The sequence below is a fragment of the Pinus tabuliformis genome, chromosome X, assembly GCF_031772625.1.
Source record: "Pinus tabuliformis cultivar Carrire ecotype Pingquan chromosome X, CPIR1, whole genome shotgun sequence".
Taxonomy (NCBI): Eukaryota; Viridiplantae; Streptophyta; class Pinopsida; order Pinales; family Pinaceae; genus Pinus; species Pinus tabuliformis.
In genome coordinates, this window is record NC_142308.1 from 91,502,595 (window position 1) to 91,516,513 (window position 13,919).

The following is a 13,919-nucleotide window of genomic DNA, read 5'->3' on the forward strand; positions in this document are numbered from 1 at the left end:
CCTCGCTAAGAGGGAGTGTTACTTTTTGTAGCATCGGTTGTATTCCAACCACAAAATTTGGTGAAGAGGCTAAAATACATGTATTCTCCAAAACCCGGAAATTGTTAGTTTTTGGTAGCATCGGAAGTGCTCTAGCCTTTAAAATTGGTGGAGAGGCTAAGGCACATGACTTCTAAGGAACCCAAAAACTGTTTAGTGAAATTCCACTCGGATTGTATTTTATTAAAATAATTAATATTTTTTGTGGAATTCCTAAGTCTAAACTTAGAGAAATTAAAATATTAATGGGTATTAATCAAAATATGGGTGAGAATGATCTAGAAGGCAGATCAAGTCATGTTTTAATCTTAATCGTTGATTAGAGACTTAATCTCGGCTGTTGAAGACTCATCAAGAAAAGTATAAAATGGAGGGTTGGGGTTCATTTGGAAATACACACAGAGAGAACAAATTGATCTAGGGGCTAGGAAGCTGAGAAATTCGAACTAGGTGATCATTTAGCCACAGAGGGGCAGTAAGAATTTGGGAGGACTTTTCGGAGAATACTGATAGAGAGGTGGAGAGAGCTTGCAGAGAGGCAACGCAAAAGCCGAGAGAGCTGACGCTGGGCCAGTCTGGGCCCACGTAACCTTGACGCAGAGCCAGAAGGGCTAGCGCAGAGGAAAAAGCTGCCTGTCACGCAGAAGCCGGAACTGTCAGGAATTGTCAGAACAACCAGGATAGTTGACGTAGAGGGCAGAAGAGTTGACAAAGGGTTGACGTAGAGCTTGAAAGGCTGACGCAGGGCCTACGTAGGGCCAACATAGAAGTAGTCGGGGTTAGCCAGTCTTGTAGCTAGAATTCTGCCAGGTGAAGTGAGGTACATCTCACTCAGATTTTCCGCCAGTATTTTCTTTGTAAAGGATTGCTAGATGAGCATCCTAGATTTGTATTTAAATATTTCTCCTTCATGATAATAAACCCTCGGAACTGCTGCACTAGTTTTCTCGCATTGGGTTTTTTCGGGGACTATTGTGTCAAAAAATAAGTGTGTCCTATGTATCTTGTTCTTTGTCTGTTTTATGTTTCATGAGATCAAATATTTAATTAGTGTAGGTTGCAGAAGTAATTTGCTTTAGTATTCAGAAGAATAACTTGATGAATCTAATTTAAAAATCAAGTAGGTGGAGTAGATTCAGATTTGCTGTAGTAGAGGTTCCTTCAGTGTAGGAATTTTCACATGGTATTAGAGCATTGATTTTGAAACAGGAATAGCAGATCCAGTTCTGAGTAGTGAGGCCCAAAGCTGCACTTGGCAGTAATGCGAATCCCCTTGAAGGGATTGCGCAATCTTGGCTAGGTAGCAAATCCGAGGAAATCTCTCTCTGAGTGAGACGACAGAGGTACGATTTCCAGTTTGTAAGTTTGTAGAGGTAGAGGGAGTGATGCAGAGCCTCAACGCAATGCTTGAAGGGCGCAGTTTCTATCGGGGCAGAAATCCGTTGGAAAAGGACGAAGACACATAGAAGGGGAATTTTCTCCTTAGAAAACTTTCCACTAGAAAGTTCGAATTTCTCTCTTGCTGAGCAGCTGAGCAGTGCTAAGTAGTGACTAGAGGAGTTAGTTCGACAGTTGGGTGAGATGGCATCGCATGGGCTCTCAGAGATCAGGACATGTTGGACGGAGTCTCCAACTATGTAATATGGAAGCCCAATATCTTAGCTGTTTTGGAGGAATATGATCTCGAGGCCTACGTCAAAAGTGTTGTAGCTTTTCTTGCTGACAACGACCAAAAGAAGAAGTACAAGGCCGAGTAGGGGAAGGCAAAGAGGCTCATTCTCGATGGAGTTCGAGATCATGTGGTCTCTCACTTGCAAGGCAAGGATACAACCTGAGAGATGTGGGAAGCCTTGTTGTCTTTGTATGAAGGCTCTTCTGAACAACAGAAGATGTATTTAGAGCAGAAGTTGCAACGAACCTTGATGCAGAAAGGAGAAGGGGTGAACCTCTATCTTTAATGTCTTCATGACACCAGAGACCAACTTGTTGCAGTGGGTTCCACTCCTTAACTAACTGCGATGGTGAGGATAGCCTTGAATGGAGTCTCGGATGAATGACAAGTTTTCGTCGAAAGCATATTGGGCAGGGAAAAACTAACTTCATTGGAGGAGATGTGGGCAACTCTTCAACATGAGGAGTTAAGGAGGGACCTAGTGAAGGTCAACCTTAATGGCAGCAGTGGGAGTGGCACAAAGACGAAGGAGGAAAACGCAACTCTAGCATCAAAGGGACAACAAAAGCCGAAGCGAAAGGACATTTCGAAGGTGAAATGTTTCAGATGTGGCGAGATGGGTCACTTTGCATCTAAGTGTCCTTTGAAGCAAAAGGATAAGGATGAGAAGCATGATCCAAAGGTTGTAGCCGCGAAGATAGACGAGGATGAGTTTGCCATGAGTGCCCACGCATCTCCAGGAGGGAGATGGGGCGATATTGAGCTATAGTCGGGAGGACTGCGCGTGGGCAAGATCCTTGAGGAGTCCACCTCTTCGATCAATTCCTTGCTATGGGAGCCCAAGATTCACTAGTAGCGAGATGGATTTAGTGTCAGATGATGTAGTGGATTGTTTGGAGGACAGATGCAGTAACTGGAGACCAAAGACTGATTAGCGCAGAGCAAGGTTGGCGGCAGTGTAGTTGCCACAGTGTAGAAGTCAGCAACAACACAGAAGATTCAGAGTGTCAGAGACTAGTAGCAATCACATTCCAACATTCACTGTATTATGCTGAACACAGTTAAGTTTAGTTAATTTTGGATGTTTTTCAGTTGTTTCTCTCAGCAATTGAGTTGCAGTATGGATGCAGTGTTAGCAATGGCAGTGCTAGCAGCATAGCAGATGCAACGTTTGAGAGGGAGTTGTAATATAGATGCAGCAGTGGCAGTGGCAGTATCATGGGCAACAGTACAGTAGCAACAACAACACAATGTTGGTGGCAGCAACAGTGCAGAAAGGAGGTGCTTTAGAAATAGAGCAGCATGTAGGTGGACATTGTTGCTAGAGCACTTTCCTCGCTAAGAGGGAGTGTTAGTTTTTGGTAGCATCGGAAGTGCTCTAGCCTTGAAAATTGGTGGACAGGCTAAGGCACCTGAGTTCTAAAGAACCCAAAAACCATTGGTGAAATTCCACCCGGATTGTATTTTATTAAAATAATTAATATTTTTAATGGAGTTCCTACGTCTAAATTTAGGGAAATTAAAATATTAATGGGTACTAATCAAAATATGGGTGCGAATGATCTAGAAGGCGGATCAAGTCATGTTTTAATCTTAGCCGTTGATTAAAGACTTAATCTCGGCCATTGAAGACTCAACAGGAAAAGTATAAGATGGAGGCTTGGGGTTCATTTGGAAATACACACGGAGAGAACAAATTGATCTAGAGTTCGATTTTTGGGGCTAGGAAGCTGATAAATTCAAACTAGGTGATCATTCAACAATAGAGGGGTAGTGAGAATCCGGGAGAAGGACTTTCTGGTGAATACCGACAGAGAGGCAGTGCAGAAGCCAGGAGAGCTGACGTTGGGCCAGTCTGGGCTCACGCAGCCTTGACGCAGAGCTAGAAGGGCTAGTGGAGAGGAGAAAGCTACCTGTCACGTAGAAGTCGGAACTGTCAGAATAGCCGGGATAGCTGACGCATAGGGCAGAAGAGCCGACGCAGGGCTGACACAGAGCTTGAAAGGCTGACGCAGGGCCTACGTAGGGCCAGCGCAGTGGGTGTTTGCCAGTCTTCTTGTCGGATTAGCCAAAATTCTGTCGGGTGAAGTGAGGTAAAACTCACTCAGATTTTCTGCTAGTATTTTCTCTGTAAAGGATTGTTAGATGAGCATCCTAGATTTGTATTCAGATATTTCTCTTGCATAATAATAAACCTTCAGAACTGCTGCACCGGTTTTCCCGCATTGGGTTTTTCAGGGAACTATTGTGTCCAAAAATAAGTGTGTCCTATGTATCTTGTTCTTTGCTTTGTTTTCTGTTTCATGAGATCAAATATTTAATTAGTGTAGGCTGTAGAAGTAATTTGCTTCAGTATTCAAAATAATAACTTGATGAATGTAAATTAAAAATCAAGTAGGTGAAGTAGATTCAGATTTGCTACAGTAGGGGTTCCTTCAGTGTAAGGATTTTCACATAAATCGTTTTTGGAAATTCCACCTAGAGACGACTTAATTAAAATAATTAATCTTTTTTTAATGGTGCCTAAGTCTAAACTTAGGAAAATTAATTAATTAAGTCATGGTGAGAATCTTCTAGAATAAGACATGGATCGAGTTCTAGTTAATCTTAGCCATCGATTATGTTTCAATCTTGGACGTTGATGTCTCAACGAAAGATTATAAGAAGAAATTCGATGGGGGGTGGAGAACACACTTGAGACACCAGCAGTTTGAATTCACTGGCAGATCAAACTCTTGAGTAACAACATTGAGTTGTCAGAGAGAGCTAGTGAGCTCGAATCAGTGAGAGAGGGGCAGGGATAGTAAGGCCGGAGGGAGATTTTTCTGTTCCGATGAGTGCAGTGCAGAGAGACAGTGAGTGCCATAGAGAGGCAACACAGTGCTTCAAAGGGAATTCCGTTTTTGCTGGGGAGAAGCAGTGGTGCCAAAAGCTGGAGTGAAAGTCCGGAGGGCCAAGAGGGTCTATCTTCCAGACATTAGCTGATTAGATAGCGAGAGGGAAACAGTTCCGAGTTGTGGGACGCAGTACTGCATAGGCTGACGTAGGGACTGTGCAGAGGCAACAGAGAGCAGCTCGACTTGAGCCAAGTTCAATGTCGGATCGCCAGTGGCAGTGAGATTTTTCTCACTAGACTTATTGCCAGTCATTTCTTTATATGGATTGCTAGGTTTGAACATCCATAGATTTGTACTCAGATTTACTATTGTATAATATTAAAACCCTTAGTTGCTAGACCGGTTTTCCCCAGTTGGGTTTTTCCGGGGACTTCGTCCAAAAATAATTGTGTATTAGTGTGTGTGTGTGCGTATATTCTTCCAATGTTATTTTTCTTTCACAGTATTTTATTTTGTGAAGGTTGTAGTGTATTAGTTTCGATATTTACCGTAGAACACAATAAATAATTTGTTTAGTTTATTTAACAAATAGAAGAAACTTAATCAATTGGTGCAGTAGGATTTCGGATTCAGGATTTCTGAAATTTCACAACCTTCACCCAAGTGTCAATGTCTGATGGTGAGAAATAGATGGCTAATGCAAATGGTGGAGGCACATAGCATATCATTGTCTAGTGGTGGCTAGTAGGGGCTGTTGGTTGTCTAGCAAATGTAAGAGAAAAAATTCCTCCTTTGGGGTTACCCGTTTTGGTGGGTAACATTTGGCTTAAACTCGGGGACATGAGCTCACCGTGGAGTGCATGATCCATAAGCTCGAATGGGGAGTTCATGAGAACTCCAAAAATCCTTGGGCTCGCAGAGTTGTAACCTACACATCCAAGTCAACTTGTTTGGGAGCATGTGTATTGGGTGTAGGGTATCACCCATGTTTATATGATGATAGAAATCCGTACAAAATAAAATCTATTATTTATGAATCTATTCTATGATGAAACATAATATGAGAATGCAGGATGTTAGAATGCTCACACAATATGCAATGCAACTAACTACTATGCTATGGTAGCATAAAATGTATGATCTAAGTATAGTCATACAACCAATGCAACCAACATATCATTAGATCAATATCACACCTCTTGCCCCTATGGCTAATCATGGGATAGAACAAAGAAGCTTTATAATCATCATAATACTCACATGCCAGATCATAAGGGTGGGAGGTGGGAAAATAGATAAACCATGGATCAACTCTACTACAATGAGAAAGGATAGAGGACAAAGAATTGGAATCCAAATTCTTCTTACTCTTGCTAATCCTTTCTTGCAACTTGAATATGGAGAAATCAATGATCAATTTCAAGAACTTTTGCCTAATAGCTATCTCAAGCATACAACTCTCATTAATTTCCCTAGGGACATGTTGAGAGTGGTATGACGAGGGAGATGGTTGGTGGACAAGATCTTGATTCTTGACAACCAGGTTGCTCGTCACAACAGTCAAATTCAAAAGGGTGAATTAACGATGGCTCATCATGTTCAAATTTTATGTGACTTGAATGTGACTAAGGGACAACAACAGGAAGATCTAAGGATGGCTCAAATAGATCAACAATCATATCTTCTTGATTATATGAAGTGCAAGGGAAGACAAGGTCATTATTAACATAATCATCAATAAAATAAATCAGATCCTTGTCAAAATGATATCTACTCGTAGCCCACTTCCCTTCTTGGATATGTAGAAAATCACAATTGTTAATCTCTAGGGAATTTGTGGGATCACCCTTTCCAAGGTCTTTCACATCCATGAAAAGGGTGGAGCTCACCTCAACTTCACTTGCAAAAGTGTCATCTTCAGTATGATCCTCACCGCGTCCCCTTCCTAGATCATCTTCAAGGTCACTTTTAATGTTCTCATCTTAATGATCCAGAAAGAAATCTCCCTTTTTCTTATGGTATTCTTCTTCATCACAACCCTGATTTCTTTCATTAACAGAATGATCAAGATGATCAGGGGTGATGTTTGATTTTGGATGGAAATGATCTTCTTCAACCTCTTTAGCATAATTGAAGAGGCCCTCCTCTTGGAGAGCTACAACCAAATCTTGAAGGACAACTTCAAAATGACACATTGGTCCCCAATACTTAAGAAATTCCTCAATGGACGAGATGATTTTAGGTCTACAAGAACATTTAAGCCAGTCTCTTTGATCAACCCCAAAGGAATTAATGAAAAACCTCATGAGAGCATCCTCATGAACCATGTTGTCTTAGAAGTATACTTGATAAACTTGGCAACATGATCCACAACTGAAGAAGGATCACTATCGAATTTTGGTACATTTGTCATAGAACTTGTATCCCATCGATTTGGATATCTAGGAATATCCTTGACATCCAAAGCAGGGTACATCTCATGCAGATCCCAAGGAGCCATTGCCTTGAGTCTTGCATAGCAACCAAATGGGGAGTCGCCAGGGTGAATTTAAAATGCCTTAAAAGATGCTTGCTTCACCCTACAAGCATTGAAACTTTGAAGCTTAATAAAGAACTAGGGCTTCATTCTTCCAATGGAGTTACCAAATGAGCAGATTTATCCTTGTCTACGTGATAAGCTCAACCAAGAAAATGAAGCTCAAACTTCAGATTACAAGATGTTGACCCAAGTCCTCCCTGGCAATGGCCCCAAAAATGTTGCCTCAAAATCTAGTTGGCCTTGTGAGGGTAGCTCTCACAAGACAAGAGCTAGACCAAGGGACAACAATATGAGGTGTGACCTACTAAAGGGAAGCCTCCATAGTGGTAAAAGTCCACAAAAAAGTAGGGGGTACTAGTTGTGGCGACAGTGGGCCACACTTCATATTGTTGTCCCTTGGTCTAGCTCTTGTCTTGTGAGCTACCCTCAGAAGGCTTGTTAGATTTTGAGGCAACAATGGTCATTACGCTGATGGGTTAGATTCTAATCAAAGATGGCTAATCCCCATGTGTTGTTGCTAGTCAATTGGTAAGCACATTTACTATTTGTACAATTATGTAGACATTATATATAGAGCAGTGTTGATAATATCGGTATCGGGAAAATATCGGCGAGGGTCCGGAAAATATCTTATCGGAAATATCGGCAAATATCGGCAAGCATAAAAAATGCATAATATATTCATTTTTTTCAGATTTCTAAACATATAAAGCAATAACAACATGAACTAAACACATTGGCACATAAATATGAAGAAGGCATTGATATATATGATGTCAAATAGAAATGATACATCAAACTTCAAAGGCGATACCAAATCCTGCTGATCCCTGATAGTGATAAATTGATAATTGTCCAATCAAGGACTCAAACAAAATAACATCACATATCCTGCTGATCCCTGATATTATATCCTAACCCAGTGTTCCACGGGGACTCGCCCCCCCTCCTAGGGGTCTAGTTTCCTCGCTCCCCCACGCTCCGGGGACTTGGGGACGAGTAGGGGACGTTTCCCCACGCTCCCAAAATGGAGGAAACTCGGGGGGACTTGCCAGGGAAACGTTTCCCTTCCCTGAGGGGACGTTTCCCCACGCTCCCAAAAAAATGGCCTTGCTTATAGTTTATGATATAGACCTAAAGTGGTACAAAGCTACTCATGTTCTGTATGGGGATAACGTCTTGTGCTGTCTTTTGGTTTCAACAAGCGTTATTTTAGAGGGTCAGTATCATGGAAATTTGCTGGACCATATAGCACGTACATGAATTTTCCCTTTTAAAACTTCTCCTTTTTTTCTCAAGTGATGGCTGGATTACAGTGGGGAGATAATTGGAGTGACAAGCAAAGAATATGACATTCAGTTTGTCTTTTTAATTTGCATGACATTTGACATACAAACTATGGAAGCAGCACCTATGTCATGTGGGAAATAGTTGGGTGGACTATAGACTAACATGTGTTTATTGCAAGCATGACAAAATACTATGGGCAACAAGAAATCTTAGGAACTATCATTATATATGAATTTATACAGTTACAAAATTTACACAGAGCATAGTGGCTCAGCTTGAATTCTCAGGTCTGAAAATTATTTTCAACCCTGAAATACACTGCTAGTTTGAAGTTTGAACTGCATGGCATTGATCTAATAAGGTAGACAAATTATCCATGCCATCGTTAGTCACCCAAGTTGGTTCGCAGATGGTCATCCTGCAGTCAATGTCATTTGGTAGTAAACTATCAGAAACTCTTTCATGTGATCTTCTCATCTCTCCTAGAACTAAAACTCTTCTTTCAGCATATGGTGTACTGTCTATATTATATATAATATAACAAACTTTCTAGCTGTTGGATCCAATACAGCTGGACAACCCATTGTAGTTGCCCCTTCTACTGCCAATGCAGTGTTCCTGATCTGTTCATTTACCTTTTCACAGAATTCAGTGGCTACCTTATCAAGCTGAAGCTCTCCCTCTGTCTGACCAAAATCTAAATTAGAATTTGACCAAGCTGAATTAGAATTTTAAATTTATTATTTTATATGATATTATAAATTTGGATAATGTCAAATGATATTCATATCAATGATCATGCTTTGCAGCTTTTCAATTCAAACCAAATTGTCGTAGTGGACTCAATTAATAAATTATATTTTATATTTATAAATTTTTAAGACCCTGACGCTCCCCCACGTTTCCTAAAAAATGGTAGGGAGCTTTTGCATAGGCCGCTCCCGCGCCCCCTCGCTCCCTCGCCCCCTCGTCCCGGAACCTTGGTGGAACATTGTCCTAACCTATACAGCATCTATTACTTTGATGTTGGTTACTTGTTGACCCTCAAAAGCAAAGGGATTAACTAAGGAGATAACACCTGGAAACATGATATGATAGTAAGGCAGCAGGCTATTGACAAAGGACATAGACATCTGAATTTGATATTAGTACTAGTTTTAACTTTTGATTGACAAAGGAGATAAACACCTAGAAGCATCATATTACTAATATAATATTAGTACTTAGATTGAGGTTATAACTTATAAGGAAGGTGATTGACAAAGGAGAGAGACACTTGGAGGTGATATTAGTACTAGTTTGAGGTCACAAGCAAGGGGATTGACAAAAGTCAAACACCTGGAAGCTATCCCTGGTATCAGATTGAGGGAAGATAAGGCAATTCTTAAGCACAAGCAATAAGCTCTATGCAGATTTTCTGCTCAGAACCTTCATTTGACAGGCACATAAATATGAAGAACCTTCATTTCTGCTCAGAACCTTCATTTGCTGGAAGGTTGCTGCTTTTATTTCAGCTTTGATCATCTATCCTCAAATATGCCCATGTCCATTACTCCCAAATGTAATTCAATGAAGTCTTACTTTCTCTCTTCTTTAAGCTTCTATTTAAATATTTTCATCTCTGTGAGATAAACTTCCTAGTTTCTTGATAGACTGAGATGTAACATATTATTGTTTTTGAAATTGATAATGGTGACTAATCAACTGATCCTGATGAGGTTGCCAAATAGCCTTAATTTTTTTTTTTGTTTATTATGTATTGTGCTTTAATCAAATAAATCAAATAAAGCAATAGAAATTGCTGCATTCAAATAAAGGATAAGAGCAAGAGACTAGTCTTATTTGTTCGCGATAAATAAATGGCTGTAGAGTTCACGATGCAATTGATATTTCTTCATTTCTTGAAAGCTGAGAATTATTCAGCAATGTGGGAAGTCATCCAGATTAACATAGGACCAAATCTCTATCAAAATGAGTATCACAAATTCTGATATCCCAGTTGTTTCTATCATGTATCTTTTCAGAACTCAAAACATTCATCATACCCTTCCAATTGTATCTATTTCTCCACTTTTTGTCCCCCCAAGCATGTTTTGCTATAATCTTATTGGAAACATATTCAGAAGTTAATTGACATCCAAAAGATGAGATCTATCTTATTGCAAGCTTTAGGAATAAAACCATATCTTAAGAATTTCTTTGACTGTCTCTATGAGTTGAAGTTGGTTTCATTTCGTGTAAAGTGAATTTTCTTAACCTGGAGAAAAAGTATTTCTAAGCAAGGGTTTGTGTTTATTTTGTTTTCCTGTATAAAGGATTCACATAATGTGGAAATAAATCAATTCCAGGCAAGGATTTCTCTATAAATCTAAAGAGATTTTGGGTGTTATTTATTATGAAGTGCCCATAAATGCTTCCCCCGCAGAAATGCTGAGGATACCAGAAATGCTGCCCCCATCTCCCAGCAACGTTGTACGGTGTTAACACCTTCCAGCGCTCAAACAAAAGTTAAAAACTAAAATGACTTAACACCAAGCGCAAAAACCCTTTATACAGCCCGCGCGGAAATTTTTTAACAGCCAGCCGCGATATTTACCATTGTCGCGCGATATTTTGGAATATATCGCCGATATTTCGGATTTCTCGCGCGATTTTCAAAGTTGGAAAATATCGCGATATTTTAGGGCCGATATCTCGTTTCGCAGAAAATAGCGCGATATTTACGAATATCGCCGAGATATCGGCGATATTATCAACACTGATATAGAGTATACAAAAGGTCTTGGTTGGTCTTGAGATTTCAATGGTGGTATCCCTTACTTCTAGCTAAGCGTTAATTTGATCTCGGAGTATCCTTTTGACTTCAGTACATATGTTTTCACAACTCAAAGCACTCCTCATTGAGTTCCTTGTCTCCTAATTATCTTGAAAACATTTATGTCACTCATGCTTAAGATACAAATCTTGCTAAAACGAGTTCTAAGATCCTTATTCTTGAAGGTGTTAACATTTCTTTGAGGCCATGTTTTCCAAACAAGTGATCTAGGAACCAAGTTTTAGGCACTTGGGAGGGACAAATAGTGTTTAGTACCTAGTGTCATTGAAATGGTAATACATGATGGTATTAGTAGTTTCTAAATTAATGTCTTATCTCCTTTGTATTAGAGGCCATTGCCAAAAGTATTGACTTGGGGAGAATAATTGAAATGAGAACATGCAAAATATATTACAAGCCAAGTCGGCAATCATCAAGGATCCTCCCTAAAATCTTATTGACTTTACAAGATATCATGATGATTCATCTCCATAGCTTCTATAGCTATTAAGTCACCATTTCCCATACCACCCATATATGTCGTAAAATAAATGTCTACAAAATAGTTAAGGTTTTTTTTTTTGTTCCCTTAAATTCTAAGAGTGCTTACATGATGTGCATCTTGTACATGTTTTGAATAGTATAATGTATAATTAATGGCACTAAAATATATATTAACGTTTATATTGTTAGAGACAATAAAATAGCATGAATTTGTTGAGCTATTATATACGAATTATGTATTAACATTTATATTGTTAGAGAGAATAAAATAACATGAATTTGTTGAGCTATTATATACAAATTATGTCCTCATTGATCTTTAAAATTGCTACTTTAGCACTTTTAGTTTTGAAAATTGTAACGTCTCATGCAAATAATTTTTGAAGATTTGATTTCTTCTATGAATCCCTGTTGGGTAAACTCTGCACAACACTCAGAGATTAAATTTTTTTCAAGAGTACAATTGGCATGAAATGGGGATGCCCTTTTCCCCTACACCATTTGGGATTTACAATGATGAGTTGGTCTTTTCTTTAGGTACATATACATCTAGGACATGGGTGCCTTCTTCACCAGGATTTGATCTCCATTCTCCTTTTTTCCAATGATGTGATCTGCTTGACCTCCACTTTGGAAGGGCTATAGAGATAGTGTGATGCCTTATCTAGTTTTTGTGATCTCTATTAGTTGATAATCAACCTTCAAAAAACTAAGGTATTGATATTCAATGGGATGAAGAATGTTCTTTGGGAGTACCATTTATATTTCAAAGAGTTGGATTTTGAGATCACTGTTTCCTACACATACTTTGGGGTTCAATCCTTTTGGTCTTGATTTAGTGTGAGGAAAGCCATCCGACATCTGATCAATGGATGCTATGGCTACTTTTCTCTCCTAGAGTACCATTACTTTCAGAACACTTTTAGGACATCTTGTCCAAGGTGGATGTCATCAAAAACATTATCAGACTTACAATTCTCTATGGTTTAGAGTGTTGGGTATCTAGTCTATTAGAGTCGGACCAAGCCATGACATAGAGCGTTTGGATTCCATCTTCTGTCACATCTTTAGATGCAAGGGAAGAGTTCCACAACCCATTATCTAGGTGGAGTTTGCAACCCTTGACTTTAGGGTTGAAATTATATTTGGTCTTGTCTCCCTTTTGCATCAGGTTTGAGGCTATGTTGACTCATTAATTTGTAGAGATTGTTAACCTTCCCTTGCATGCTATTTAAAGGCTATTGCCACTTACAATGCTTTCTGTCGGTATCTCGATGGACCACTTCCATCATCGAGACAAATCATCATACCGCATGGGATGAGAGGATTTGGCAGAATTGCGAACCTCAAGAGATAAGATGGAGGAGCACTTTATCTTTTGGTGTCCCTTTTAGTATGAGATTAGATGGTAGTTTAATTGCCTTTTTAGAAAGCCTTATAGTTCTCTGTCCATACTTTTTTGGTCCTTGGACTAGATATCTCTGGCCCTATACATGTAGGAGGCCTTTGACCATAGATCTCTCTCCATTGGGTGACCTTGGCCCAAGTTAGACACCTCTAGGTCGATTGCTTCTTTCTTTCTAGTGCTCAAGTCAAGCAAAGACGTCGAGAGGCAAGCAAATAGTAGCATTTCATGCAATCTTACATATGCAACAAATGTGGCCCTAATGAGGGCGTTATCTTGGATCTTGGGACAGTTAATGTAGCATATAGGCATCTGTGGGTTTACCTCTAGATCTTGGCACAAGGTTACTCCTTTTGGACAGTGAAACATATCTCAGACCAGATGTCTCTGCTCTTACAGATTCTCTGACCAGTCATGTATCATTAGTTTCTTCCTTTTGGCCCCAGATGTTCTGAGTGAGAGAGCATCGGGGATAGTTGATCAATGCCCCTCAAGTGAGACATCATTGCCCCCTTCCCTTGAAGGGAAGTTATTCTTGGGTTCTTAGCAGTACTTGCATGTTTTTTCATCAGCATTCTGCTCTCTTGCTTCATTGCACTAATCTATAAATCTTATCTTGTCTATCATAGTTTAGATCTGCTTTTCAGATTTTATATATTTTATAGGATCAGCCTCTAACATTCATAAATAATCTTATTTTATCACATTAAGTGAACTGCAATTAACTTGTTGAAATTTTTAATATACAACTGTTGATTAGTTGGTGTATGTTTCTGTCTTTTAGAATCTATTAATCAACTCACATCAAGCAAACTGCA

At 39.4% G+C, this 13,919-nt stretch overlaps 1 protein-coding gene across 1 annotated transcript in view; it reads left to right on the forward strand.

The window, feature by feature from the left end:
* LOC149138544 (putative DNA primase large subunit) overlaps positions 1–13,919 on the forward strand; it is a 127,811-nt gene that overhangs the window by 77,010 nt on the left and 36,882 nt on the right. The window lies entirely within an intron of this gene.